This window comes from Phycodurus eques, chromosome 8, assembly GCF_024500275.1.
Source record: "Phycodurus eques isolate BA_2022a chromosome 8, UOR_Pequ_1.1, whole genome shotgun sequence".
Lineage (NCBI taxonomy): Eukaryota > Metazoa > Chordata > Actinopteri > Syngnathiformes > Syngnathidae > Phycodurus > Phycodurus eques.
The window spans coordinates 14644569-14670837 of record NC_084532.1 but is presented as its reverse complement, the minus strand read 5'-3'; the positions used below and the strand labels follow the sequence as shown (position 1 = coordinate 14670837).

At 40.5% G+C, this 26269-nt stretch overlaps 1 protein-coding gene across 7 annotated transcripts in view; it reads left to right on the top strand.

Moving 5' to 3' along the window:
* The window catches only part of ptprsa (protein tyrosine phosphatase receptor type Sa), a 276448-nt gene that overhangs the window by 76668 nt on the left and 173511 nt on the right, over positions 1 to 26269 (top strand). Inside the window, exon 1 of one of the 7 annotated variants that reach the window (XM_061684317.1) lies at positions 842 to 992. The exons of 5 other annotated variants lie outside the window; for them this stretch is intronic. The gene's annotated coding sequence lies outside the window, so the exon portion shown is untranslated. Of the gene's footprint in view, positions 1 to 841; positions 1284 to 26269 lie in introns of those variants that run through there. One more of the 7 variants, XM_061684314.1, reaches the window with a different exon arrangement.

Genomic DNA, 26269 nt, shown 5'->3' with positions numbered 1-26269 from the left:
TTCGTAGTAAAAGAGGTACAAGACTGGCCTGCCTCCAGTCCAGACCTGTCTCCCATTGAAAATGCGTGTCGCATTATGAAGCGTAAAATACGATAACGGAGACCCCGGACTGTTGAACAGCTGAAGCTGTATATCAAGCAAGAATGGGAAAGAATTCCACCTACAAAGCTTCAACAATTAGTGTCCTCAGTTCCCAAACGTTTATTGAATGTTGTTAAAAGAAAAGGTGATGTAACACAGTGCTAAACATGACGCAGTCCCATCTTTTTTGGAACGTGTTGCAGCCATAAAATTCCAAGTTAATGATTATTTGCTAAAAACAATCAAGTTAATCAGTTTGAACATTAAATATCTTGTATTTGTAGTGTATTCAATTAAATATAGGTCGAACATGATTTGCAAATCATTGTATTCAGTATTTATTTATCTTTAACACAACATCCCAACTTCATTTTTGCCTAGTCATGATACATGTAAGAAATACACTTACTGTTCTAGCCATATCATTATCATGTACGTTTTCATAATGTAATAAGATACAATGCAAAACCACAACCAAAATCGAGTCTTCTACCATTAATTTTGCTGTTGTGATTGAAAGACGCAGAGATGTATTAATTTAACATGTTTATATAGCGGTTTTATAGAACGAACACTGAAGGGGAAACTTTCAAGGTACTTGAACGCACCAACTGGTTGACTTAACGACTGAAGACAGCAGATGGGACGAGGTTTATGAGGTGCCAGTGAACGCAGCACAGGGATCCGTATTTTCATTCAGGCTGAGGGAGGAGGAGAAGGAGGAGGAGGAGGGTGGTGACGGCGGCGGCGGTGAGAGGGGGGCATTTGACTCCTGTCTCCCAACCCCCAGTCGGTCCGTGCGAGGTGGATTTGGGAAGAAAAGACTCCAAACCTGCGACGTGGAGATAACGAAAGAAGCAGAAAGGAGACGTTTGGAGATCCACGCGCGGCGTTGTTGCGCACGGATTACCGTGGGTTATTTTTGTGTTACTTTTGGGTTTCTTTCACTGAGATTCTGCCTCGGAGCCTGTGATCGGAGAAGGAAAGTGTGTTTATCGACGCCACACTCTCCTTTCGTTATTGACTACTTTGCCAAAATAAAAGTGGAACATACCGTTTTTTTTTGCTTCTTCCAAGAAGGATACACACGATCGCTTTTCCTGAAGAAATACGACCGTTTACTCACAGAGAAACGCACGGATTTTAAAGGCCCCCCGTAAGGGGGGGGGGGGGGTGTCTCATACTTATCACGAAGAGTTCAAGTAAGTTAACTTTTTTGCCTCATTAAGTCCCTAAATGTCACGTTTTCATTTCGTGGGTGAACTTTATATTGTTAACAGTGTGTACATATATAGAAATTGGTGGAAACATTGGCGAGGACCGTTTTATCCACAGAATGTGAGTGGACTGCGGCTGGACGCAGTTGTCCACGGTGCTCCGTTTCGAGCTGAAAACAATAAATTTATTTTCTCCGAACGGACTGGTTGGCTACAGATACAAAATGGATTGGCATAAAACTTGCATAATATTGGGACGTTGTGTTAAAAAAAAAAATAATAATACAATTAAAACCCGTGTAAATCCTTTTCAACCTATATTCAATTGAATACTTTTTTAACTTAATTTTAGTTTTTTTTTTGCCCATATTCTCTCATTTTGAATTGGATGCCTGCTTCCAACTAAGCTGGGACAGAGACATGTTTAGCACTGCATTACATCACCTTTCCTTTTAACAACACTCAATAAGCATTTGGGAACTGAGGACACTAATTGTTGAGGCTTTGTAGGTGAATTATTTCCCATTCTTCTTGATGTACAGCTTCAGTTGCTCAACAGTCAACGGTCTCTCTTGTCGTATTCATTTTCAAGACAAATTATTGGACTAATTATTGGACCCCAAGTAAACTGTGTAAACTTTTATAGGGCATTTTCAAGCTGTAAAAGTGAAGTGTCAAGTACAGTACAGTAGTAATTTTAGGGAACCTCTGCGTTAATAAGCTGTTAGTGCAGTGATATTTTACTGGAGAATGTATCAAATGAAGGTCGTGTATGAGTCTTTCTGGGAGTTTTGCATTATGAGTTATTAAAAAAAAAAAAAAACGGTCTTTGCCTACAGAAGTAACTTTTATCAAATCGTGCTGAAAAGTTAGATATACATAGATATAGCCCCAGGCCAGACTTGGGCATGCTTTTTTGTTGTTTTATTTTATTTTTTTAAGTTAGACAAATTCAAACGAGTCCAATTTGAATTGCAGTCGATCTTAATTTGATCATAACATTTAATGCTAAGCCCTCCCAAGGCTAGAAACAGCCCTTCTCCCCAATAGCAACTGCAAGCTATAAAAAGAATAACTCAACTCATTTGGTACAATGTTGACATGCAGAATAGCTCAAACACAGTCACTTTTGTCTCTGACTGTAATTAAAACAACAGGGTAGTATAAGTATCTTGGAATGGAGAAAGGTCAAATGTGAGGGTCAAGCAGAGAATGCTAGGAGGAATGATGTCAGAATAAATTTATTGCCTCCAAGTCTTGACTGAATGGATGAGGAATGTTTTATTTCAAACTACAATGGATGTTTTTACCTATTTGATTTTAATGCCAGCTCATCTGTCTTGCATTCCAGTATTCAGTCAACCTGCTAGCTTGTATAAAAAAAATAACACTTCGTCTTCTGATGAGGGTCGCATGTTGATTGTCAGTAACAAGAACTCTTGTCCTTCACAGTAAATGGACATCACGTGCACATAGAGGCTTGTGCGTCAAGTGTTGTTGTCGATTTTTAATGCACCCTTAATTGAACAATTTATCACCCCTGATCACTGTCAAATACGTGGGAAAGGGAGACAAAAGGGTTGCAGCGCCATTTGTGTTTTTTAATCTCTTATCGTGCTGAAAAGAAATAGCAGATCAATGCATTTATAAGCTCCAACCTTGCAGGCAGAGGTAATGAAGAGTGGAAGAGTGAGAACATTACATCCTTGAAAACCCGTTTTATTGGAGGAAAAACTTTTGATTCCTCCCCAGAGCTCCTTCCCTTGGAGTTTATGGAAAAGCTAATTTAATTGTACGCCACATATGATGTCTTTGTTTGTCACCCCCCGCCCGCCTTTGTCAAGTTAACACAAGTCTTTAAGTGAGACCGTCTTCTGGGTTTTTTCATTTTCATTTTCAATTTCTTTGCAATTATTATTTTGCAAACTGTTTGTTAAGATTGCAATACCTCAACAGAAGCGTGACTACACTCCATTTTTAATCGAATGGGCAAATAAATTGAAACTGACAGAGAGTAAAGCAACTTCATATCTTCACAAAAACACTCACACACTGAGAAAAATGCAAATAATGATGAGCCCCCCAAAAAGCACAGTAACCACAATGTAAATAAAGCAATGGAGGTCAACCACCATCAATTCCAGGAAGCTGGGTGACCTCTGATTTCTTTACATTTAGGAAATACTAGAAATAATAATCTCTTCTAGGCTAAAACTGTCACCAACACAAGACCTTGATTAAGTGTACACACAGTGTTTTAAGTAACATTTTAACAATAACTTTCATAAAAGTGGAATGGGTAAGTTAACATAAATAGACCACCGTTAGTATCAATATGTCAAGAAAAGCAATCAGTATTTAGTTTACAGTCAAAGGTGTAACGTGTAACGTACTTAACCACTATTTATAATAAAATGTAACACGATGATGGATATAGTGACGCAGTTCAGCTTTTTAAACTCTGGTTTGTGTGACTTAAGGGGCGTTTTTTAACATGTACAATTCCAAATTCTACAACCTCACGGACTGTTAAGAGGTTCCATGATACAATATTGCAAATAATTTCTTTCCTTTTGGTTTTACGCTTGCAATTTAATGGTCACACTTTTTCATAGCATTGCTTTGTTCAGTTCAATCAAATCCAAATTGGGGGCCATTTGGGTTGCATCAAGTGCTTTCCAATTAGTCACAATGCTTTTGACGCAGCAACACAGCTCATAACAACTTATCTGAAGTGAGTGTCGTTGCAAAGAGGAAAGGGGAAATTATGTGCATGAACAGTGGTGCTGTTGCCCTCAAAGCTAATTGTGTTTATTCATTTTAATTAGCCCAGAGAGCTAAATCAGTGCTCTTTCAGTAACATGAGGTGCAATTAGTGCAATTTGAACACAGAAAGCGGCATGGGTTGTGCAGCATGGAATCATTACTTTCCCCTTGTAGACGACTCCTCCCTTGCCGTTCATTCAAACATAGGGTGCTCATACACTATCAGACATACTGTACGTAACATGCTCATTGCCTAAAGGCCATTTGCACACAATAGGAACATGAAAAATGTCACTTATGAAGCAGAAATGTCTATGATGCTAACTCACTGTGACTCTGCATGTATACAGTACATAAATGAGACTTGAGTTGTATATTCAAATCCATCCATCCATCCATTTTCTGTACCTCTTGCTTATCCTCACTAAGGTCATGGGTGTGCTGGAGCCTATCCCAGCTATCAAATCCATCCATCCATTTTCAACACCGCTTATCCTGGTTAGGGTCGCAGGGCGCCGGAGCCTATCCCAGCGGACTTTCGGCTAAAGGCGGACTACACCCTGAACTGGTAGCCAGTCAGTCGCAGGACACATATAGACACGGACAACCATTCGTACTCACATTCACACCGTCACTGAGTGGAAACTGAACCCACGCTGCCCGCACCAAAGTCAGGCGAGTGTACCACTACACCATCAGTGACAGCTATCAAATCATCAAAATCAAATCAAATTTTATTTGTATGGCCCTTTTACTTTCCGTAACAAGGAACAAAGCAACAACAATGGCGACTGTGGAACAGTGTCTGATAGAATAAATGGATCTAGATGACCAGATGATACGTTTAATTATGCTGCAAAATCGATTAAGAAGGCGGCGGCGTAGGTGGTATGTGGAACCAAGCGGAACGCTGAGTACGTCATCACAGCACGTGACTAAAACGGACCAATCACGAGAGATGATCTCCGCGGCATTCTACGTGCAGCAACAAGTTTTGCCATGTGCACGTCAAGTGACGCAGAGGGGCCGTTGATGCAATGCGGCCGTTGTCGTGCGGGAGAATAAAGAGGCCTTAACAGTATAGCGATAGTGTAGAGACATGGCAACATGGCAAAGCACTGAGCATCTAGGCTAGGGTGGGACTCCCTACATTGTGCGGAGACCCCCAGCCCTTACCTGCTAAAACACAACCACCATTACTATATGATGAAAATAAAAATCATGTTCTTCACTTTTTATATAAATAGACTTTATTAATTAATCGTTAGGTTAATTTAAGGAAGTACGTTAAGTGCATTAGTAAAGTAATGGGCACTGCACTCTTGAGTAATTTTAACAATAACTCAGATTTTCCTGCAGTTGTTCAGTGGCCAACAGATGCTGGATTCATATTAAATTAAAGTGGAACTGTCCCTCTCTCACTTTTAATTTAGATTTGTATAGAAAATTTGACTGGTTATCACATCTGCCTCAAAGTTCTGAGGACCAAATTCTAATCCGGTCTCGCCTGTGTGGGGTTTGCATGTTCTCCCCATGGCTGTGTGGGTTTTGTCCGGGTACTCCGGTTTCCTCCCACATCCCAAAAACATGCATCGTAGGTTAATTGAAGACTCTAAATTGCCCGTAGGTGTGAATGTGAGTGCGAATGGTTGTTTGTTTATATGTGCCCTGCGATTGGCCGGCGACCAGTTCAGGGTGTACCCTGCCTCTCGCCCAAAGATAGCTTGGATAGGCTCCGGCATGCCTGCGACCCCAGTGAGGATAAGCGGTACGGAAAATGGATGGATGGATATTTGTCAACCATTGTTTTTCTGTTTAAAGTATTGGTACAAGCCGTCTACCAAGAAGATTTTTCTTTCAAATTGTTTTCCTCCCACTGGGAAGACAAAATGCTTTGTACAATTGCTTGTACAACTCTAAGTTGGCAGTCTGCTTGAAATACAGAACATGAGTGGTACTTAATGCAGAGTATTCAACCAAGAAAGTAACTGAGACATGGTAGGTGGTTTTAAATTGGTCACCTGTTGGTGGATTGACTTAGACCAAGGATCTCCTTCCAAAGATTCCTTTGAAAGCAAAGCAAAGCAAATTTATTTATATAGCGCATTTCATACACAAGGTAACTCAATGTGCTCTACATGATTAAAACATTTAAAATGAAAGGGAAAAAAAACAGCTTAGAAACATTTAAAACACTGAAAGTACACTCACTTAGGTGTTTGAATACAAATGCATGACTTTTGCACCAGAATTTGTGCTGTTTTTTAAGACCAAACTACCCAGTGGTCAAAGAGGAAAAACAGAACATTGCAGTCATAGCAATTTAAAATGCCATTGAGGTTAAATGTACAATACAATATACAGCTGGATCATTTTGCACTCTATAGACCTACATTTTCACCTTGGCCACTCTGGTAGAAACATGAGACAAGCATGACCAACCATTCACTCAGACTCCTTCTGGCTGCAGAGGTCTAAAATTGGTAGCTTGGTCCTTAGCAGACCTCTGGAGGTGTGGAATTGCTGTAACCTCTACCTCCTCAAAAAGATTGTTCTTCATTCAAAGACACTTTTGAGGTCAAGGTAAAGTAAAACAATTGCGTGGTACATTGTGAACTTGAATCCATAGTTTACTGCGTAGAGTAGAGTTTAAGGAAGCCCCCATCTCAACGAGGCTGACTGTCAGGCTGTAGTGCTCTCACTCTAATTTGCCACTCCACATCAGTGGTTCCCAATCTTTTTGATACCCGAGAAGATGTACGTACATGTGTTTGGGAGATTTGTTTTTGCAAAATGTTGCCAGACTTCGTTATTTTTCTTTGTAAGATAAGGCTTCCGTTTTGCCACCCTGCCCCATTGGCCAAGGCCAATGAAGAAGGTGGGAGATTGTCACTTGAATTTAACAGCCAGTACTTGCCAGAAATGCTGGTAGCTCCAATGTTGCTGTCAGCCTCTTGGCGGCCTCCCTGACCAGTTTTCTTCACAACTTTTCACCCGTTTTAGAGGGACGCCCAGTTCTTGGTAATGCTGTGTTCTGTGTCTTGTGTGTTGTGCAATATTTCCGCCACTGAATGATGACTGTCTTAACTGTGTTCGATGGTATATTTAATGCCTTGGAAATTATTTTGTACCCTTCTCCTGACTGATACCCATAAACAATGACATATCTCTGATGCTGTGGAAGTTGCTGTAAGATTTTATGACAAAAATGTCAGGAAAAGCCTACTAGAAAAGTTGAACTTGATTTGGGGTTAATCAGAGACACTCTAACATTACTTTGCATGTGATTGTTTAATTCTGAACATGGCCACATACCCAGTTAAAAGAGGGTGTGCGCACTTTATCACTGTTGATTATTTTTACTAGGCTTTACACGATCAGGATTTTTGGGGCCGATCACAGAGTTTAAAAAAACGATAAGTGAACATCGATCCGATCACAAGATGGAGCAATGTGTCCATTTAAATGACTTGTTCATTTACTGTATATACTTGTGTACTTAATAGCTCAAACAAGTATACTTACAGTAAATGTATCTTTGTTCATCAATTTATGCCAGTGAGGCATAGTGACAGAGAACAAATGAATGATCTTCTATTAGATGGCAGGAAGTACATTCAGTAATTAATGTATCCACTTTTTGTGACATTTTTGTTTGTTGGTGTGCTGTGAGGCTTTTCAATTGTAAAATATGTGCCTTGGCTCCATAAAGGTTGGAAATCACTGCTCATGTCAGATCGTGTATTCTAATCAGTCAGGTCAAACCAACATTATAACATGACAGAAATAATGGGTGGTAACTGACTGTACTTAAATTACTTTCTTGTAATTAAATTACTTCACACACACCAAAGGTTTATAGCATGATTCGACAGAACGCCTGCCTGTTCGCTTATAACCGTTAGCGCTAGCACTAGCTTGCTAGGCTACATAACGTTTTGTTGCCTGCTTGCGAGCTGTGTGAAAATACTTCAAGCAAGCCTTAAACGAACGTGCTCTCCCGAGCACCGGTGACCACCAACACTCGTTTTTCCCCATTTGGTCTTAAGGCTTGCATGTGTCAAGCAGACCAGGAGAAGCTCATCCAGGCTTTTATCTCAAGTCGACTTGACTATTGTAATGGTCTTCTGACTGGACTCCCTAAAAAGAGCATTAAACAGCTGCAGCTCATTCAGAATGCTGCAGCTTGGGTTCTGACCAGAACAAAGAGGTCAGAGCATATTACTCCAATTCTAAAGTCTTTACACTGGCTTCCAGTCAGCTTTAGAATATATTTTAAAGTTCTGCTACTGGTCTATAAATCACTAAACGGTTTAGGTCCTGAATACATGAATGAAATGCTAATATAATATAAACCCAGTAGGGCTCTGAGATCGACAGACTCAGGTCAAATAGTGGAGCACAGAGTCCAAAGCAAACATGGTGAAGCAGCATTTAGCTATTATGCAGTACACAAATGGAATAAGTCACCAACAGAAGTGACGTCAGCCCCAAGTGTGCATGTTTTTAAAAACTCTTCTTTTTCCCCATGCTTTTTAGAGCATTTCCACTTTTAAATGCTATTTCTTGCACTGTACACTGTTTTAATTGTATTATTTGAATTTTTTCCCCTCTTTGTTTTAAATGTTTATAAGCTGTTTTTTTTCTTTGTTTTTCAATGCTTTTAATCATGTAAAGCACATTGAGTTACCTTGTGTATGAAATGTGCTATAAATGCGCTGCTTTGCTTTGTTTTATAAACACACGGTGCAATCCCTTATTGTTGTCGTGGCCGTGGCAATGAGTGTATCCGGTAGCGTTTGAGTTGACAAGATGAAGCTCAGTGATCATAAAATATGGGATGCGGTGGTATCAGAATACAAGATTTTATTGCAGTAGTCTGACATAGTGCAATCGCGAAAGACCAAATTTGTCCTGTAGTCATTACGTGTTGTCTGTCCCACACCACCGACATGTTTTTTTTTTTTTTAAATAACTTTTTTTTGTGGTCAGATATTTACAGTAATACGTCAAAAGACACGCGACAAGGCTAAAAATAAACTAGCTTTTCGATTCGAATACACTGTATACGACGGCGACACAGAGTAAATGTCTTTAAAGCCGATCAGCATAAAATGCTAATTACGGGCCAATACCGATCAGGCTGATCAATTCGGTGTAAAGTCTAATTTTTATTTCCCCTCTTTAATAGATGTTTTTTTTTTCAATTGAGTAGTACAGGGACCACTTTTAATTCATTTTTTTATTTATTTACAAAAACCTGGCATGTGAACAGGGGTATTCGACATTGTACTGTATATCCACTGACTATGTGTGTGTGCATGGGTATCAGATATTTGAAATGAAAACAGAGGCTTACTTAGAGAATGTTCTGTCAGGTTTTTGGGTGCACAAGTGAACTGGTACACATAAAGACAATAATCCTTGTCAGACTTTGTAGTACAGCCTTGCGGAAAACATTGACACACTGTCACCTTCTCTGCTTTCTGCCCCTTCTCTTGATGCCTCCAGCTTTACAAGAGTTGAATCACCTCAAGGTCTGCAAATTTACTTTTGATGTGAAGCAAGTGCAGAACTTCTACAGAGTGCAGATGTTCACCCATTTCACACAGTCTCCCCAACAAATATTGTGCAAAGTTTTCTTTTTAAAGTCCACAAGTTACGATGAATTTACTCCTTCTCCACTAGGCCTAATCGCATCATCCTAATAGTTATACAGTTAATATGAACTTGTTTTGGTGAGAGGTAATTAACACCCCTTCTTGGACAGGCATTAAGGCATTCTTCCCTGTTTCTTTGTCTGAAACTCCTCTGTCCGCCTACATATTCTCCTCTCCGGCTGTTGGGCTGCTTCTATGTTAAGTGTTATTACCAGCTGTCTTGCCCCAGATTGATGCACAGCATTACACTTGGGCGGCCTGCCTCCTCCTCCTAAGCAAACCATGTCTGGGAGGAAAGGTTGCCCTGTGCCCTGGCAGTGTGACCCTTGTGAGCCTCCAGACATGTTGCACTGGGGAGCAGTTGAAAAGGACTTCCAGTTCTTATGCCTGATTGGCTAGAGCAGGTTGCAGTTAGCTCATTTAAATGCTGCTCATGCGGGCCGTTAGATGGTGCATGCCAGCCTGTTGAGCCATCTGCATGAAGTGTATATCTGGGAAGCAATTGCCCCAAACCATTCCTCTAATTTTGGCCTCTTAACCCACATGAGGCAATAAACTTTGAGCCTTGCCAAGACTAAATGCATGACAGCTGAGTAGTAAAGAAGGTCAGTTCTTCGGTCCGGGTTCTACAACAGTCAATCTGTCAGTCAGCGGGAGTGTGTTTGAATTTCCCCTGAACACAGTATCTTGTACGCTCTTTGGTCAGTTGAGCCTTCAGTATATTCAGTAGTAATGCCACAGACTGTTAATAGAAGAGCCATATTTGATTAGCGGGCCAGCCACCAAGAAAGTACAGCCATTATTTTACAAAGTGGTTCAGTCGTGCTCACTACAGTACAGCTTAGAACTGTAAATTCTGATCTTTAAGTGTGCTTCTGCATCACAATGTGTAGGCGGGATAGCAAAAATGAAGAGTAATATTGCAAGCTTACACAAGAAATCTTTGAATCCTCTCCCTGTTGTAATCCACTTTAATCATTCCCACTGTACCATATCAGGATCTGTTGTTGTAGATTGTGTACCAAATAAAACCACAAATTTGTATGATTTTTCATAAATGCCATGTCGCAACTTCAAATACTGCTCTATTATTATTGTGTATATGTCGCTTTACAACTAGAATCCTGTGATATTTTCTTACTGATTGTTACGTGGCATTTAAAGCTTGGAAATAAGAGAGGTCAGAAACATTCAATAATCCTCAAAGTCTCATTTCTATTGTTCCTTTTGTTAATTTTGCGTGGCCTCAACTTTTGGGACATCTGGCACTCTGTGTGTGTTTGGGTGAGGGCACTCAGCTGCCCTAAGGGTGGGAGGTGGGAGTGAAGGGGACTACAAAGAACATGTATGTGCAGGCTGGGGGGGTCGGTTGGGGCGGGGCGGGCGGGGGGGGGGGGGGTGTTCTTTGTATAGAGAAAGGGAAGTGAAGTAGCCAAAAGAAGAGTAGGCAGATAATTGATGGGTAGAAGTAAGTGTGTGTGTTTCAGTGTGTGTTTGCGCACACTGCAAACAACTAAACATTAGCCTCTGGGAGGGTGAGAGAAGAAGAGAGGGCACTTGTGGACAGGAGTCTAGTTGGAGAAGGGGGCTGGGGAGAGGAGTACAGTAAGGAAGAGAAGAGATTGGAAGAAAGTTGGAAGGATGTGAGGGACGCATCACTCAGCACTTGCCAGGGTTAAGGAGGAGCAACTCCCTATCTGTCAGGCTGATTGTTCATACCTATGCATCAGGGGATACGTGTCCCAGTTTATGAAAGATGGCGGGCTTTCAGTATGTGGGCCACTTAACAGAAATGGCTGCCTGTGGAACAGGGCCAGGATTGAATTGTATGCAGATCCCACTATCTCGTTTCAGTGTAGATGCTTGTTCCCACGCCGTTTTCGGTGTAATCCATATTTCACCCTCTCTCTATCCAGTTTGGCACACTACATGCATTTATTTGACATTAATACATTCCCACAACACTATAGCGCTAGGCATTGAAAAGCCCAATCATGAAGGCTTGTCAGTAATTACAACTTCCGTAGCCTGAGCCCCTTTTCAAACAGCATGTGCTACCTCATTTCGGTGCAATGAAAACAAAGCCTACATACTATAGTCTGGATACACAAATTACAGTGGACCAGTGGTGCCTAAAAGAGAGAGATGTGGAGAATCCACCAGAGGCAAAATGCATTGAAGATCCTCTCACTTTTTCACTGTGCATCTCATAGCCGGGAAGAAAATGTTTGTGAAGCGCATCGCAGTACTGCGCATAAAAACCTTCTTTGTGGTTGCAAAGAGAGAAGGTGACATTTTGCATGTAAATGATGACAGAAAGTATCCATTCTGTTGTAAGTGACAGCAAACAGAGTAGACCTCCTTGTATTTACTTTTGTTGAACATTTTCGCTGTTTCTCTTATATTGTTGTCATCCTGAGAAGACTAATTAAATCAAGACTGTCTATTTGCGGATATGACAGAAAAATGTCAAACATACATGCTTACTATAGCCTACTGTCTGCTGACTTAACCCATTTTCTGTCGCAAAGAAAAATAAAACCGTAATTTCTCGTGTATAATGCATATTCTTTTCCCCCCGAAAAAATGGCAAGTCAATAGGGCGCATTATACATACATAGGGGAAGATGGAAAAACTTTCACATTTACAAATGTATGGCGCCATCTAGAGGTTATGAAAAAGCAGTACACTTTCATTCTAATATGCCACAGCCACCTAGAGGTTAGGAAAAAGGGTATAGCCTACACTTTCATTCCAATATTACAGGGGTACGTATGACTGCATATATGTATGTATAGGTGTTCTTATAAGTTTACATACCCTGGCAGAATTTGTGAAATATTGTTTTTTTTTTAAATACGACTGACAATAACCATCATTAATTTCTTTATGGTTATGTTTTGTTTAATGATAATTCTTTTCTGAAATGCTTGACAGTTTAAGTTGAATCCCATTCAAATAAAATTAAATGCGTTAAGCCTGGCGCTTCATGTTTTCTTTAAAGAATTGTACCCATCTTACAAATTCTCCCAGGGTAATCAAACGTAGGAGCACAACTGTGTGTTTTCTCATTTACTCAATAAAAGTAGGGCTGTGAATTTCAAAGTATGAGCAAGTAAATAAAAAGAATTACGTGTTCAAATAAAGTGCTTAATTCTTTGAAACAAAACAAAATACAGATAATACGTCATGTTTTGATCATATAGATAGAAGCGAAATCATACATTATAAAAATACATTATTCATAGGGAGAAGTGTTTTCCAGAATTTTGAGGTCAATTTTGGGGGTGCATATTATACATGGGTGCAGATTATACACGGAAATTACGGTAATATATATTTTTAAAGTGATTGTATTTCTTTGCTGACTTTGCTTGGGTTTTAACCTCAGTGGGAGGTTAGATGTCGATTGCCTTTGGATTGTTAGTTCATTAGAAAACAGAATTATGTAAAATACAGTGATCATTTCCTTGTGGTATATGGACCAACTAGGAACCAATTGCATCTGTGGTGGTGGTGAACATTACATGTCTATTAATGTGTTGTTTCCATCCCTTGTAATCATTCCTGGAGATTTTGAAAATACAATTATTTTAAAGTGTTATTATTATTTTATTATTCTTTAGAGCACTTTACATTGCTGTGCAATGATATATTGTAATTCTGCATCTCAAAAGTAAAATCTGATTATTGGTTTTTTTTGGTTCAGATTATGAAATCCAAACAATTTGGCAGAAGAGTATGTCACTTACAGAAGCTTAATGAAAAAGCTAATCCGTAATGAAAAGTGAGGGGAACTATTTGAATCAGAGATAAGGGGAAAATAAGCACCACCAGAGGGAGGGGAGTCACCCCATCCCTGCTTGCATTCCTTTGTTTGAATGCTGACTTGCTATCTTGTTTTATTTATTTGAAATGTGTCACAGATACCAAACTGCTTCATATTGTTGTTAAACGATTCCAATAGATTTTGACATCAGAATTGGAAAAGATAATTATACAGCGACCAACTATTGTCATTGCCCTGGTTTGGCTGTGGATATGTTTGATCAGGTGGTCAATAGATGGGACCGCTGACTTGTTCCCAAAAATGTTTTTAGGAACATGTCCACAGGATTATTATGGGCTTTAATCAACCCCCTGCTGCAGCCCAGTTAACTCAGCACTATGGCCTCATCGACCCATTGCGGATGTCCCAATTAGTATACTGTATGAAATAAAATTGGGATTAATATGGGGAGATGGTGTTGACCAAAAAAAAAAAGTTGACATGACCAATTAACGTAGTATAATGTAATAGTAGTATGGCTAAATGTAATTATTGATCATTTGTATGAATTTGAAGCAAGACAAGGATATTGTCTGGTATAACAATCTTCCACACATAGAAGTACGTTTTAAAGCTACTACGGTCGCACGCACGCACGCATATGTGTGCGAATGGTTGTTTGTTTCTATGTGCCCTGCGATTGGCTGGCGACCAGTTCAGGGTGTACCTGCTTCTCGCACAGAATCAGCAGGGATAGGCTCCAGCTTGTCTGTGACCCTAGTGAGGATAAGTGGTACGGAAAATGGATGGATGTATGGAAGACCAAAGTAGGCCTTTCTTATAAATGGAGGTGGCCTATAATTTCCTTGGATGAGTGTAGTGCAGATGAGTGTAGTGCAGAAAGAGGAATAGAGCACAACAATGAAAGAAGGCAGGAGAGTCTGAGGTTTCAGATGAGAATCAGGAGCAAGACAGTGAGCAGAGGGTCCCCTATTTTAATGGAGATAAAGGAGCACTAATGCATTTGAACTAGTGCCCTCGAGGGACGCACCATAAGGGCAAAATAGGAGTGAACAGATTGGGTTTAGTGTTGGTTTTTTTTTTTAAAGCTACAGCCAAACTGTCATTTATATGCGCAGGGGTGCTCCCAATTTTGCAATCACCAAAAGGGCTATGGCCTCACTTTCCAGCTGCCACTGGTGAGGACTGTGCCAGGGCTAGGAAGGGATTTGATGCCAAATGAGACGGGCCCAACTGGCCTGCCTCAAACCACTCTTCACACCAAACATGATCAGTTATTTTTCCAATCTATCCCATGCATTTAGGTTATCTTGTTAGCTTATTATCAGATGTGTTTGTGTGTTGAATGGACTGCGGATACCATTAGTGGTTTTATGGTGCACACACAGTTGGGATTATTCTCCCCACATTTCTTATTTAGGATTTAGCTTCCTTCTGCTGCGTGGTGTAAAAACTGTATGTGGCATATGCTCACTTATTTGTATATTTTTAAAATTTATTTTACAAATGTTTTACTCTATGCAGTGTGTGTGCATTTCTCACGCTAAAAAGAGGTTTTGTTCATGTATTGGTCATTTCCAAAGCCAGTATATATTTGGATATACTCAGGACACTGAGTTTACTCAAAGCTTACGAGCACACACCCTATCTATCACTTTTACAATGTGTCGCTTTACCACACCGAGAGACCAACAGCTGCCTGTGGCATGGACCCCTGTGTGAAGGTAATGTTCTGGCCTCCAGGCTGTGAGCCTGTCCAGTTAATAATACAGTGTCCTCGTCTATTGTAAATCACAGTTGCGTCTTGTTTGGCCGATACCTTTGGGAGAATTGCATGGAATAGCATGTGTTACATGGGACAGCGTAGATTTAACGAAGTCAGAGAATAAAAGCAACTCCCGACTTGATGGATTGTAAGATTTCAGTCTGTATTATATGGGATCTGAATATTAAAATGCCTGGAGTGACATTTATGATCAGTGGAACACAATTACTCATATTTTATCTGTGTTGGGTATTCTTGTGTGTAGAGGAGCATAGGAGGAGAGAAAACTAGATTTTGCTGCAATTTATACTGAATTTTTGGAAAAAAAAAACATTGGAAGACATGTTGTGGTTCTTACTGCTGAAATCTTGTGAAATTATGGTAGTGGTAGAAGTGTGGGTGCTGTGGATATAAGAACCAGAGATACATTGTTGGGAAGTTATATAGGAAAAATGAAACCTGAGGTAGGATTTTGTAGCATCCTGTATAAAATAAGTGGTGACTTTAATATATCATATGCAGTCGTTAGATTTATAAATATAGCATAACCCTAAGCAGGTGATTAAGATTAGAGTCAAGCCAAGTCATGTACAACCCCAATTCCAATGAAGTTGGGACGTTGTGTTAAACATAAATAAAAACAAAATACAATGATTTGCAAATCATGTTCAACCTATATTTAATTGAATACACTACAAAGACAAGATATTTAATGTTCAAACTGATAATAATAAATGATAAACTAGTCGTTGGAGATGCTAGACTTTATTGTTTTTTGTAAATAATCATTAACTTTGAATTTTATAGCTGCAACGCGTTCCAAAAAAGCTGGGACAGGTGGCAAAAAAGACTGAGATAGTTGAGGAATGCTCATCAAACACCTGTTTGGAACATCCCACAGGTGAACAGGCTAATTGGGAACAGGTGGGTGCTATGATTGGGTATAAAAGGAGCTTCCCTGAATTGCTCAGTCATTCACAAGCAAAGATGGGGCAAGGTTCACCACTTTGTAAACAAGTGCGTGAGAAAATAGTCCAACTGTTTAAGGACAATGTTCCTCAACGTACAATTGCAAGGTAATTAGGGATTTCATCATCTACGGTCCATAATATCATCAAAAGGTTCAGAGAATCTGGAAAAATCACTGCATGTAAGCGGCAAAGCCTAAAATCAACATTGAATGCCTGTGACCTTCGATCCCATCAAAAACCGACATCAATGTGAAAAGGATATCACCACGAGCTCAGGAGCACTTCAGAAAAACAATGTCAGTAAATATAGTTCGGTGCTACATCCGTAAGTGCAACTTGAAACTCTACGATGCAAAGCAATAGCCATTTATCAACAACACCCAGAAATGCCACCGGCTTCTCTGGGCCCGAGTTCATCTAAGATGGACTGATGCAAAGTGGAACAGTGTTCTGTGTTCCGACGAGTCCACATTTCAAATTGTTTTTGGAAATTGTGGGGGTACTAGACTGGCCTGCCTGCAGTCCGGACCTGTCTTCAACTGAAAATGTGTGGCGCATTATGAAGCGTAAAATACGACAACGGAGACCCCGGACTGTTGAACAGCTGAAACTGTACATCAAGCAAGAATGGGAAAGAATTCCACCTACAAAGCTTCAACAATTAGTGTCCTCAGTTCCCAAACGTTTATTGAATGATGTTAAAAGAAAAGGTGATGTTCAAACAGAACAACAAAGTTTATCTGTTTGAACATGAAATATCTTGTCTATGTCGTGTATTCAATTAAATATAGGTTGAACATGATTTGAAAATCATTGTATTCTGTTTTTATTTATGTTTATCCCAACGTCCCAACTTCATTGGAATTGGGGTTGCATCTAAAGAGGCCTGTGTGTTTTTGAACATTATTTTCTGACAAACCAACCCACATTCTCTACTCTTATTTGAGTAGAATTTACAGTACATAAAACAAGTTTAGGGAAACACTGTGAGGACATATCTGTAATCTAAGATGACTGTGTTTACATTTGTGTATTTTTGTCCGACTGACATCTTGCAGGACCTGTGCGGCTGTACATATATCCACTCAATGAGATGAACTCCAGTCACCCTCAGTGGTGTGTGAAGTCATGGTTTGATACGTTTGACTTTTATGGTTAAAGACCAGCATTTTGCATGGTATTGAACAAAGTAGGCAACTTTGCAGAACAAAATAAGGCATCGTATTCATTAGCAAAGTCCCGATCTAGCTTTGTCACTTCCGATCCAATACCGATATTGCAGCCTTGAGTTTTGGCCGATATCGTTTTCGGTCCTATCGAATAATAGATAGAGAGAGATAATCATACATACTTTCCTTATTTTTGTAGTATGGAATGTTAGAAAATGCTTGATCAAGTTGTAATACTCAAACAGAAGAATCAGCAACAGGGAGGTTGGTATGAGAAAAAACTAAACCCATTTTTTCATTAACCAATGTGTTACATAAAGTAACTTTAAACACAGTAATGCTCTACAATTGAATAAAATAAATAAAAATTATGTTACAAAATCCTGAAAAATTACTTAAATCTTCTTCTATTGCTTTCAGCTCCCGTTAGGGGTCGCCACGGCGTGTCATCCTTTTCCATGTAAGCCTATCTCCTGGATCCTCCTCTAACACCAACTGCCCTCATGTCTTCCCTCACTATATCCATCAGTCTTCTCTTTGGTCTTCATCCAACTCTCTTGCCTGGCAGCTCCATCATCATCATCCTTCTACCAATATACTCATTATCTCTCCTCTGGCTGTGCCCAAACAATTCAAGTCTCCTCTCTCCAACTTTGTCTCAAAAACATCTAACCTTGGCTGTCTCTCTGATGAGCTCATATCTAATCCTAGCCAACCTGGTCACTCCTAGAGCGAACCTCAACATCTTCATTTCGGCCACCTCCAGCTCTGCTTCCTGTTGTTTCTTCAGTGCCACTGTCTCTAATCCTCACCACTGTTTTATAAACTTTGCCCTTCATCCTAGCAGAGACTCTTCTGGCACACAACACACCTGACACCTTCCTCCAGCCGTTCCAACCTGCTTGGACCAATTTTCTTCACTTCCTTACCATACTCACCATTGCTTTGGACTGTTGACCCCACGTATATAAAGTCCTCCACTATCACTATCTCTTCTCCCTGTAGCCTCACTCTCCCCCCTCCACCCCTCTCATTTATGCACATTTATTCTTTTTTACTTCAGCTAATCTTCATTCCTCTCCTTTCCAGTGCATGCCCCCACCTTTCAAACTGTTCCTCTAACTGCTCCCTGCTTTCACTCCAGATCACAATGTCATCTGCAAACATCATGGTCAATGGGGATTCCAGTCTAACCTCATCTGTCAGCCTATCCATCACCGCTGCAAACAGAGAAGTGAAGGGGGTAAAGTTAGCTTTGTCACTTCCGATCCAATACCGATATTGTAGCCTTGAGTTTTGGCCGATATCAGTTAGCCTCCAGTTATCCGGGAGGATCTCAGAGTAGAGCCGTTGCTCCTTCACATTGAGAGGAGCCGGACGCCTCCCCGGTGAGGTGTTCCGGGCACGTCCCACCGGGAAGAGACCCCGGGGACAACCCAGGACACGCTGGAGAGACTACGTCTCTTGGCTGGGCTGGGAACGCCTCGGGATCCCCCCGGAAGAGATGGATGAAGTGGTTGGGGAAAGGGAAGTCTGGGCGTCCCTGCTAAAGCTACTGCCCCCGCGACCCGACCTCGGATAAGCGGTAGAAGATGGATGGATGGATGGACAAATTATACTTTCAAAGTGCAAAATAATTTAAGTTCAATTGAGTTATTTTTATTTCAGTTTATGATGGGAACAGCATTTGGTTTCTCCACATGTGCAGCAATGCATATGGGGTATAGTTTTATCGATAATGTAGTGAGGGTTAGATGCTTGTACTGCCCAGTTTGTGTGTGCCTATTTGGCATCGCCGTTCCTGCTGTGCACATCTTGTCCTCTGAGGGGCAGTGTGGTGCTAGCAATGAGAAAAAGACTTGCAGTAACAAAGAAAGTAAAAGTCACGATTGAATATTGTTAATATAACTTGGTTTATACAGAGTTTGAAGAATATATGGCTGCGAGTATTGTTATATTGCCTGTTTGCATGTGTTTATACAGCGTTTGTGTACCAATATTCATTATTTTAAGAGATATAAGTGCCGCAAGTTTGATGGTCATTTTCGTTAGCTCGTCAATGGTGTTTTTCATTCGTTATGAGTTAGCTTTGAGCTAGAGATTTTTGTGAACAAAAACGAAGAAAGAAACAAACTCTTTGACGTATTTTAACATTCAATCAGTGTAATTCTTTTGTTATGTCTGTTTAGTTTTAGAGTGAACTTCAACTGTAGTGTCAATAAACGACTTCTAGCAAGCAACATTCAGTCTTACTCCTTGATACTATTGTACCTTAGCAACTTGTTGTTGTGATCACGTGGGATCTGCATGCTGTCCGGGGGCTGCTGGATAGAAGTGCTGGAGCGAAGCATGCAATGGACTGCTTGTATAAGAGTAGTAAAATTGGAGATTTTAGATCCAGTCCGAACCGATACAATATTAATATTTTTTGCTGACATCGGACCAATATCCGATCTCAAAGATTGGATCGGGACATCCCTAATATTCATGATTTTTTTATAAAGTCAAACATACCAGTAAAAATAACTCTGAACACTGATGAAAATGTAATGTCAAGAACATTATATGGAAAATGGCTGCATTATTGTCGTGATTTTGGAATTAAATTTTGCTGATTTCTTTGAGGTGCTCCATAGTTGTATTTATTTATTGTGTTTGTCTGATGAAACTCTACTTAAAGATTTCACTTATTCACAAACTTGTAAACATTGGAGCATGTCCTTTGTGCTGGTTGGAATAGTGTGGTATGACGGTGCGCACACAATAAGTGTACATACACTATGTAATAGTTTGTGACTCTTCCATCACTTTCAGCGGCAATTATTTATGATGTTCTACTTAGCAGTGAGCTGCATCCCTGTGTTAAACATGTTGAACAAGAGAATTATGTTGCATTCCTTAGAAGGGGCACCCGAGACAAGGGTTCCATCACTATACCGCATGGTCATTTATTTTGTCTGAGCCGTAGCCCACCACGTTCTCCTGTTTTTATCTGCTAGCACCAGCTCATCGCCATGCAGACCCAACAAGTCCTGTTCTGAAGGTGACTTTGGCCTCTAAGAACTCATGACTTCATTTTATCTGCTGGCTAAACAACACTGTAATTGATTCTCAAATTATAGACAGCAGGACATGTTGACCTTCAACGGGCCCATAAAATACAATTTAAATTTAAATTTTTTGATGGTCCAGATTGTATCTGAAGTCCTTAAGATGCAGTCAAGAGTTCAAATCATTGCCTACCTAAATGTGCTACAAAGTAAACCACCCTCACACAACCAATTTTCACGTTGACTTTAAGTGCGTGAGATATTTTTACTTTGAGTTTATGATCTCGCGTGATATGAGTTGCTGTAGGTTATTAGATGAAGCGATTGCATATACTTGACCTGCTGGCATTGGCTCAAAACCGTAGGCAATGATTCTGGAGGGTTGGATCAATGGAGAATAATGTATACATGTGTGCTTACGCAACAGACAGTATTATTCTTTTTATATCTGGGGAAAAAATTGAGAAACGTGGAGAAAGAAGGTAAAGAAAATACGGATTCCTTGGAGACTGCCATGTCAAGAAGAATGGGAGGAAGAGATTGCATGAGACGAAGTAGGAATGAAGTATGTCAGTGAAAAGGAAGATGTCGAGAAATTAGCAAACCAGTCATGCTGTAAATATAATGCTAGTTTGAGGGATATAATGTTTTTTTTTTAATGTTGTAATTGAAAAATGTCCTTGTCTATGCTGGGGAGAATGCGCAATTAATTAATTGATTATTTGGTATTTTTAATGGAATGGAATAATCTGAATTCTTGTTTTACTTCCCGTGTTGAGCAGAATCATGCTCCAAGACGAGTTGTGAATTTTGTTTTTTGTGATTTTTGCACAAATCTTTGTGGATGAAACTCAATTTAACATAGCTGATGTCATGTTGTTAATCTTAAAACAGCAAACTACAACCGCAATTCCAATGAAGTTGTGTTAAAATCAGAATACAATGATTTGCAAATCATGTTCAACCTATATTTAATTGAACACACTACAAAGACAAGATATTTAATGTTCAAACTGACAAACGTTATTGTTTTTAGCAAATAATCATTAACTTAGAATTTTATGGCTGCAAAAAGCTGGGACAGGGTCATGTTTACCACTGTGTTACATCACCTTTTCTTTTCTCAACATTCAATAAACGTTTGGGACCCGAGGACACTAATTGTTGAAGCTTTGTAGGTGGAATTCTTTCCCATTCTTGCTTGATGTACAGCTTCAGCTGTTCAACAGTCCAGGGTCTCCGTTGTCGTATTTTACGCTTCATAAAGCGGCACACATTTTCAATGGGAGACAGGTTTGGACTGCAGGCCAGTCTAGTACCCGCACTCTTTTACTACGGAGCCACGCTGTTGTAACACGTGCAGAATGTGGTTTGGCATTGTCTTGCTGAAATAAGCAGGGGTGTTACTGTATCGCACATAAGTCACAGTCACCTTTTCATGTTAAAAATGGACAACATAAATGTAAGCCGGCGGTTAATACACACATTCAATGAACCAGAGGTAACATAAACACACTTAACTGATAATGATTCACGTCCTTAGTACGGAGAAAAAGTTCAGCATTGCATGCCGCAATGCTTGCTGGGGACCGGCGAGCAGCCGATCTATTGACTAAACTCAACAAAAGTACACAATCAACACCCTTTTTTTTTTTTTTGTTTTTTTTTTTTTTTTTTTTTACTTCACAAGAATCGTTCCATTGCCAATTTGTTCTAAGTGCATGATGAGTTGTGTCCTCCAAAAACATCGACTTACCGTACTTAACGCTGTTAATAGCGTTGCAAAAAAGTATGGTGGACAAGCGGCTGTTGTGACAGAAAGGCGGACTTGCCATGCAGGGGAAACGTGTCGGTTTTGTTTGGCTTCAACAAAGCAGAGTGAACTTCCGTGCCGTATACTGCACTTTATCATACAGGTGAGTGAGTCGGCCTATTAATTCAGAGATTTTCAATGACATGCAGGCCAAACATATTGTAATATTCAATTCTTTGAGTGAATTTATTTTGGTGGGGAAAAAATGCACAAAATGAGTTCTTGCACTTAATGTTATTTTGCTGTTCAGCAGTTTTGTGATATATGGGGAATCAACATTTTTCTGTACGACAGCCTTTTTGCACTGGAATAAAGTTTGAATCAATGGAGTGAGGTTCGGCCAAAGTAGCAGTGTTAGCCTATCCAGGGTTCTGCACCATCTTAATTTTAATATTCTCAAATCGTTATAAAATCTTCTGGTCTGTAGGTTGTTCCTCATATTTCTTACGGCATTGGTAGGATGAAGTCACTTTACTTGGTACAGTTGTCCTAAGCATTTGAATGATTTAGATTTAGTTTAGCGCAGTTCTGTTCTGAGAAGGCAAAGGGAAATAGCCTGACTTTCCTTCACTATCATAGACTGCCCCCCTTGATGGAACAATTGAGAGAAAAGGTCAACATCTTCAGAACTTTTTTGTTTAATGTCATGGATTTCTTTTTTTGTAATACCCTCAGCCGCCCTGTTGTCTTGGTTGCAGTTGCTGCCTTTGGATGACCTCTGTTGGGGCTTGAAATAGGCCAAAGGCAACAGATGGAAAAAGCCTCAGCTGAGAAAGATGACAGGTGATCTGAGGTGCTGTATTGCAGATGAAGCGAGACTTGATTTCTTCCTGCTTGCGCTTGTTTTAAAGGTTCCTTTGAAATATTAGCACCTCTTTAATTTTATTTGAACTTCAAGCATGTCAACATAGCACAGTATGTTTCATATTGACATGTTGGGGTCATTTTAAAATGATTTTCCTTGGTTGTGTCATGCTATGTTTTTCTCAGTTGACACCTAAGTCAATCATATTCTCCTTGCGTTTCATCTTTCAGTGGCACTGGACTCATCAGCTGGCACTCCACAAGAATGTGCATGACACTTTTTGATGGTAACTTTGTTTTCTGCATTCCTGCGAGCAGTTGTTAGTGCAACCTGGGTTTGACATGGTGTGTCACCATAGTGCTTTGGCTTCCTTCTTCTCACTCCTCTCGCAAATTGCCATTGCAACCTTTTTACTGAAAGTCATACACAAGGCGCAATGTAGTTTGGAGATGCTCAGTGAACATCACTCTTAAGCATTGAGAATGTATTCTTATTTACAGTGATTGGCACCTGATACTGTAATCCTGTCCTTAATGTCATTTTCGATTACACAGCAAGCAATTTCAACAAATAGAGACTGTGTATCTTATAAAACAGTCCCTTAGAGAGGACCCTTGATTTGATTAGTACCTTTACAAAGCACAAACAGCAAACCTGTGAATTAAATCCGATCCAAGATAAGATAATTCTACCATGGTGGAAAACGTTGCTGGCACACCTGTCGCAGTTTAAGGTTCTGAGTTTGAATTTTCCCTTTCTGAGTGGAGTTTGCATCTTCCCTACATGTTTTTAGGTTTTCTACAGGAAAACCGGGACATTTGCAACTCGCTAACAGCGCTTCACCATTTATTTTACCTTTTCTTAAAAGTTCAAAGTTAGTGAAGGTCTACTGCTCGACTCCCATGCCATCAACTGTTTATTTTTAATTTTTCATAATCTTTGATGTGGGCGCCACAGGGGCCGACTGGTTAGCACATCTCCCTCACAGTTCTGAGGGCCGGGGTTCAAATCCGGCCTCGCTTGTCTGGCGTTCGCATGTTCTCCCCGTCCTTGCGTGGGTTTTCTCTGGGTACACCGGTTTCCTCCCATATTCCAAAAACATGCATGGTAGTGTAGCGGACTTGCGCTCCGCAGATCGAGGCTCCACAGAGACTCTCACCCACTTGAGAACCCCTACTCCTCCACGCTGCCCTGCTGTGAGACGGCGACTGCCCTGCTGTGAGACAGCGACTAGGACAATGCCTGGTGTGGACCTTAACCTAATTAGCAGCTCCCCATCAAATCTTGATTCCTGTCTTCAAAAGACCCCTTCCCGGACCAAATGGTTGGGGAAGACTATGTGGTTAATATTCACCCATGCGTGTGAGGCTCCACCGACTGGTGTTGAGAGGAACTGCAAGCGCCAGAACTTGTGGACGCGCCTTTGATGGTTGTTAACGGAAGATAAAATGTCCGTTTTTATACCTTGCAAACTCTGTAGAAATATTCCAAATATATGCCTTGGTGTCTGTGTCCCCATTCTCACTTTCTCCTCTGCATGATTTTGAAAGCGGTTCACGATTTGAAATCAAACTGTACGAAATGTTGTATTGAACAATAAGCAACCCATCTGCCACGACCAAAGTTTAAACATTGATTCTATGCATGAGAGTACAAAGTTGGGAGTGTTTGAGATTATTATTTTAAAACCTATTTACTAAAATTTGTACACAAGATTCAGGCTGGTTGGCGTGGTCTTCTAAAAGTCGGCACTCCCTCTTCCTACACCCCGCCGTTGGGGTATTTAACTCTAAACTCACACCTTTCTCAGAGTTGAGTTGAGGCTTCTTTTTCCTTCTCCTCGTACCTGTGCTGGCAGCTCGCCAGCTGAGTAGCCTCCGGGCACCCCTCCGCCCCTTTTTTTGTTCCCTTTTAGTCCTCGGGCACCTCTGGGTGCCACCACGTGTGCGAACAACCGCCGCTACCAAGCCGGCGGCGTTTTCGATCGAAGAAGTAGACCGTGCGGCTCCGATCGCTTTCCATAGCCATGATCGGTCTGCGGGGCCTCAACGAGCCACTGCCGGTATCCTGAAGGGATCCCGCAAGCCTCTGAGGGCCAAAGCTTGGCCTGCCACCAGGTCAACCGGCAGGGAAGTTATGAGCGCATCCCAAACGGGACAACAACTTTCCTTTCCTACTACTTTTTATTTTTGTGCATCTGGTTTTTCTTCAACCAAACCTGCTTCTTTCCCGCCTGAGGTCCGGAGGAAGACCACCCCAAAGACCAGCTGATCTGCGTTCGTGAGTCGACACTGCAATCCTTACTATGATGTACAACATCATTGCGGAATAATTGTGGGGAAATTACTAACTTCATACGAAATCCCAACTTTGCCTTCTCTCGCTCTGACTCAAAGCATTAAACGCTCACACGCTCATTTAGTTTAGCCCAGCGACCACACACGATGTCCTCTTTTCCATTTTCGTACACCTTATTTTCTTTCTTTCGTTTACCCTAAGTGTTATTTGCTTGTTGTAGTTTGTAGTTGTGTGTTTCATTAAATATGCCATAAAATTCCACTCGTGGTCGTATTTTGTGTGTGTTCTGAATTTGAGTAAACCCCTGTAACATAGGACTCAAAAAGTCGTTGAGTGTAGCAACCTACAGATCATGAGACTGATTTAAAAAGCTTTGTCGTCATTTCGCCTAAAGTTAAACTTGAAAAATTTGACGTGGTGCCCTTTTCGAGACATTAGTTTGATTTCAACAATCAAATCAAATTTACGCTAAACCGGGAGTAACGCAAACGTCGCTCCCGGCTTATTACTTTATCCTAAATTAATTACAATTCTTATTTCATACATAATCGCTACAGTAGTTTAACTGATTACTCTAAATTACCCATAGATGTGTGAATGATTGTTTGTCTGTATGTGCCCAGTGATCGGCTGGCCACCAGTTCAGGGTGTCCCCCGCCTCTCGCCCAGAGTCAGCTGAGATAGGCGACAGCACGCTCATGACACTAGTGAGGATAAGCGGTACAGAAAATGGATGGATGGATAATCTTTGATGTTCTTTTATCGGTTTTGCAAGATACTTTAGGTTGAAAAGGCCCAGGAGGCCCTTTTTCAAGCTATTCTAGTTGGCCTTTTATGCCTGGAAATTGAGACGGCTGGATTTCTCATTAATATTGAATATGTA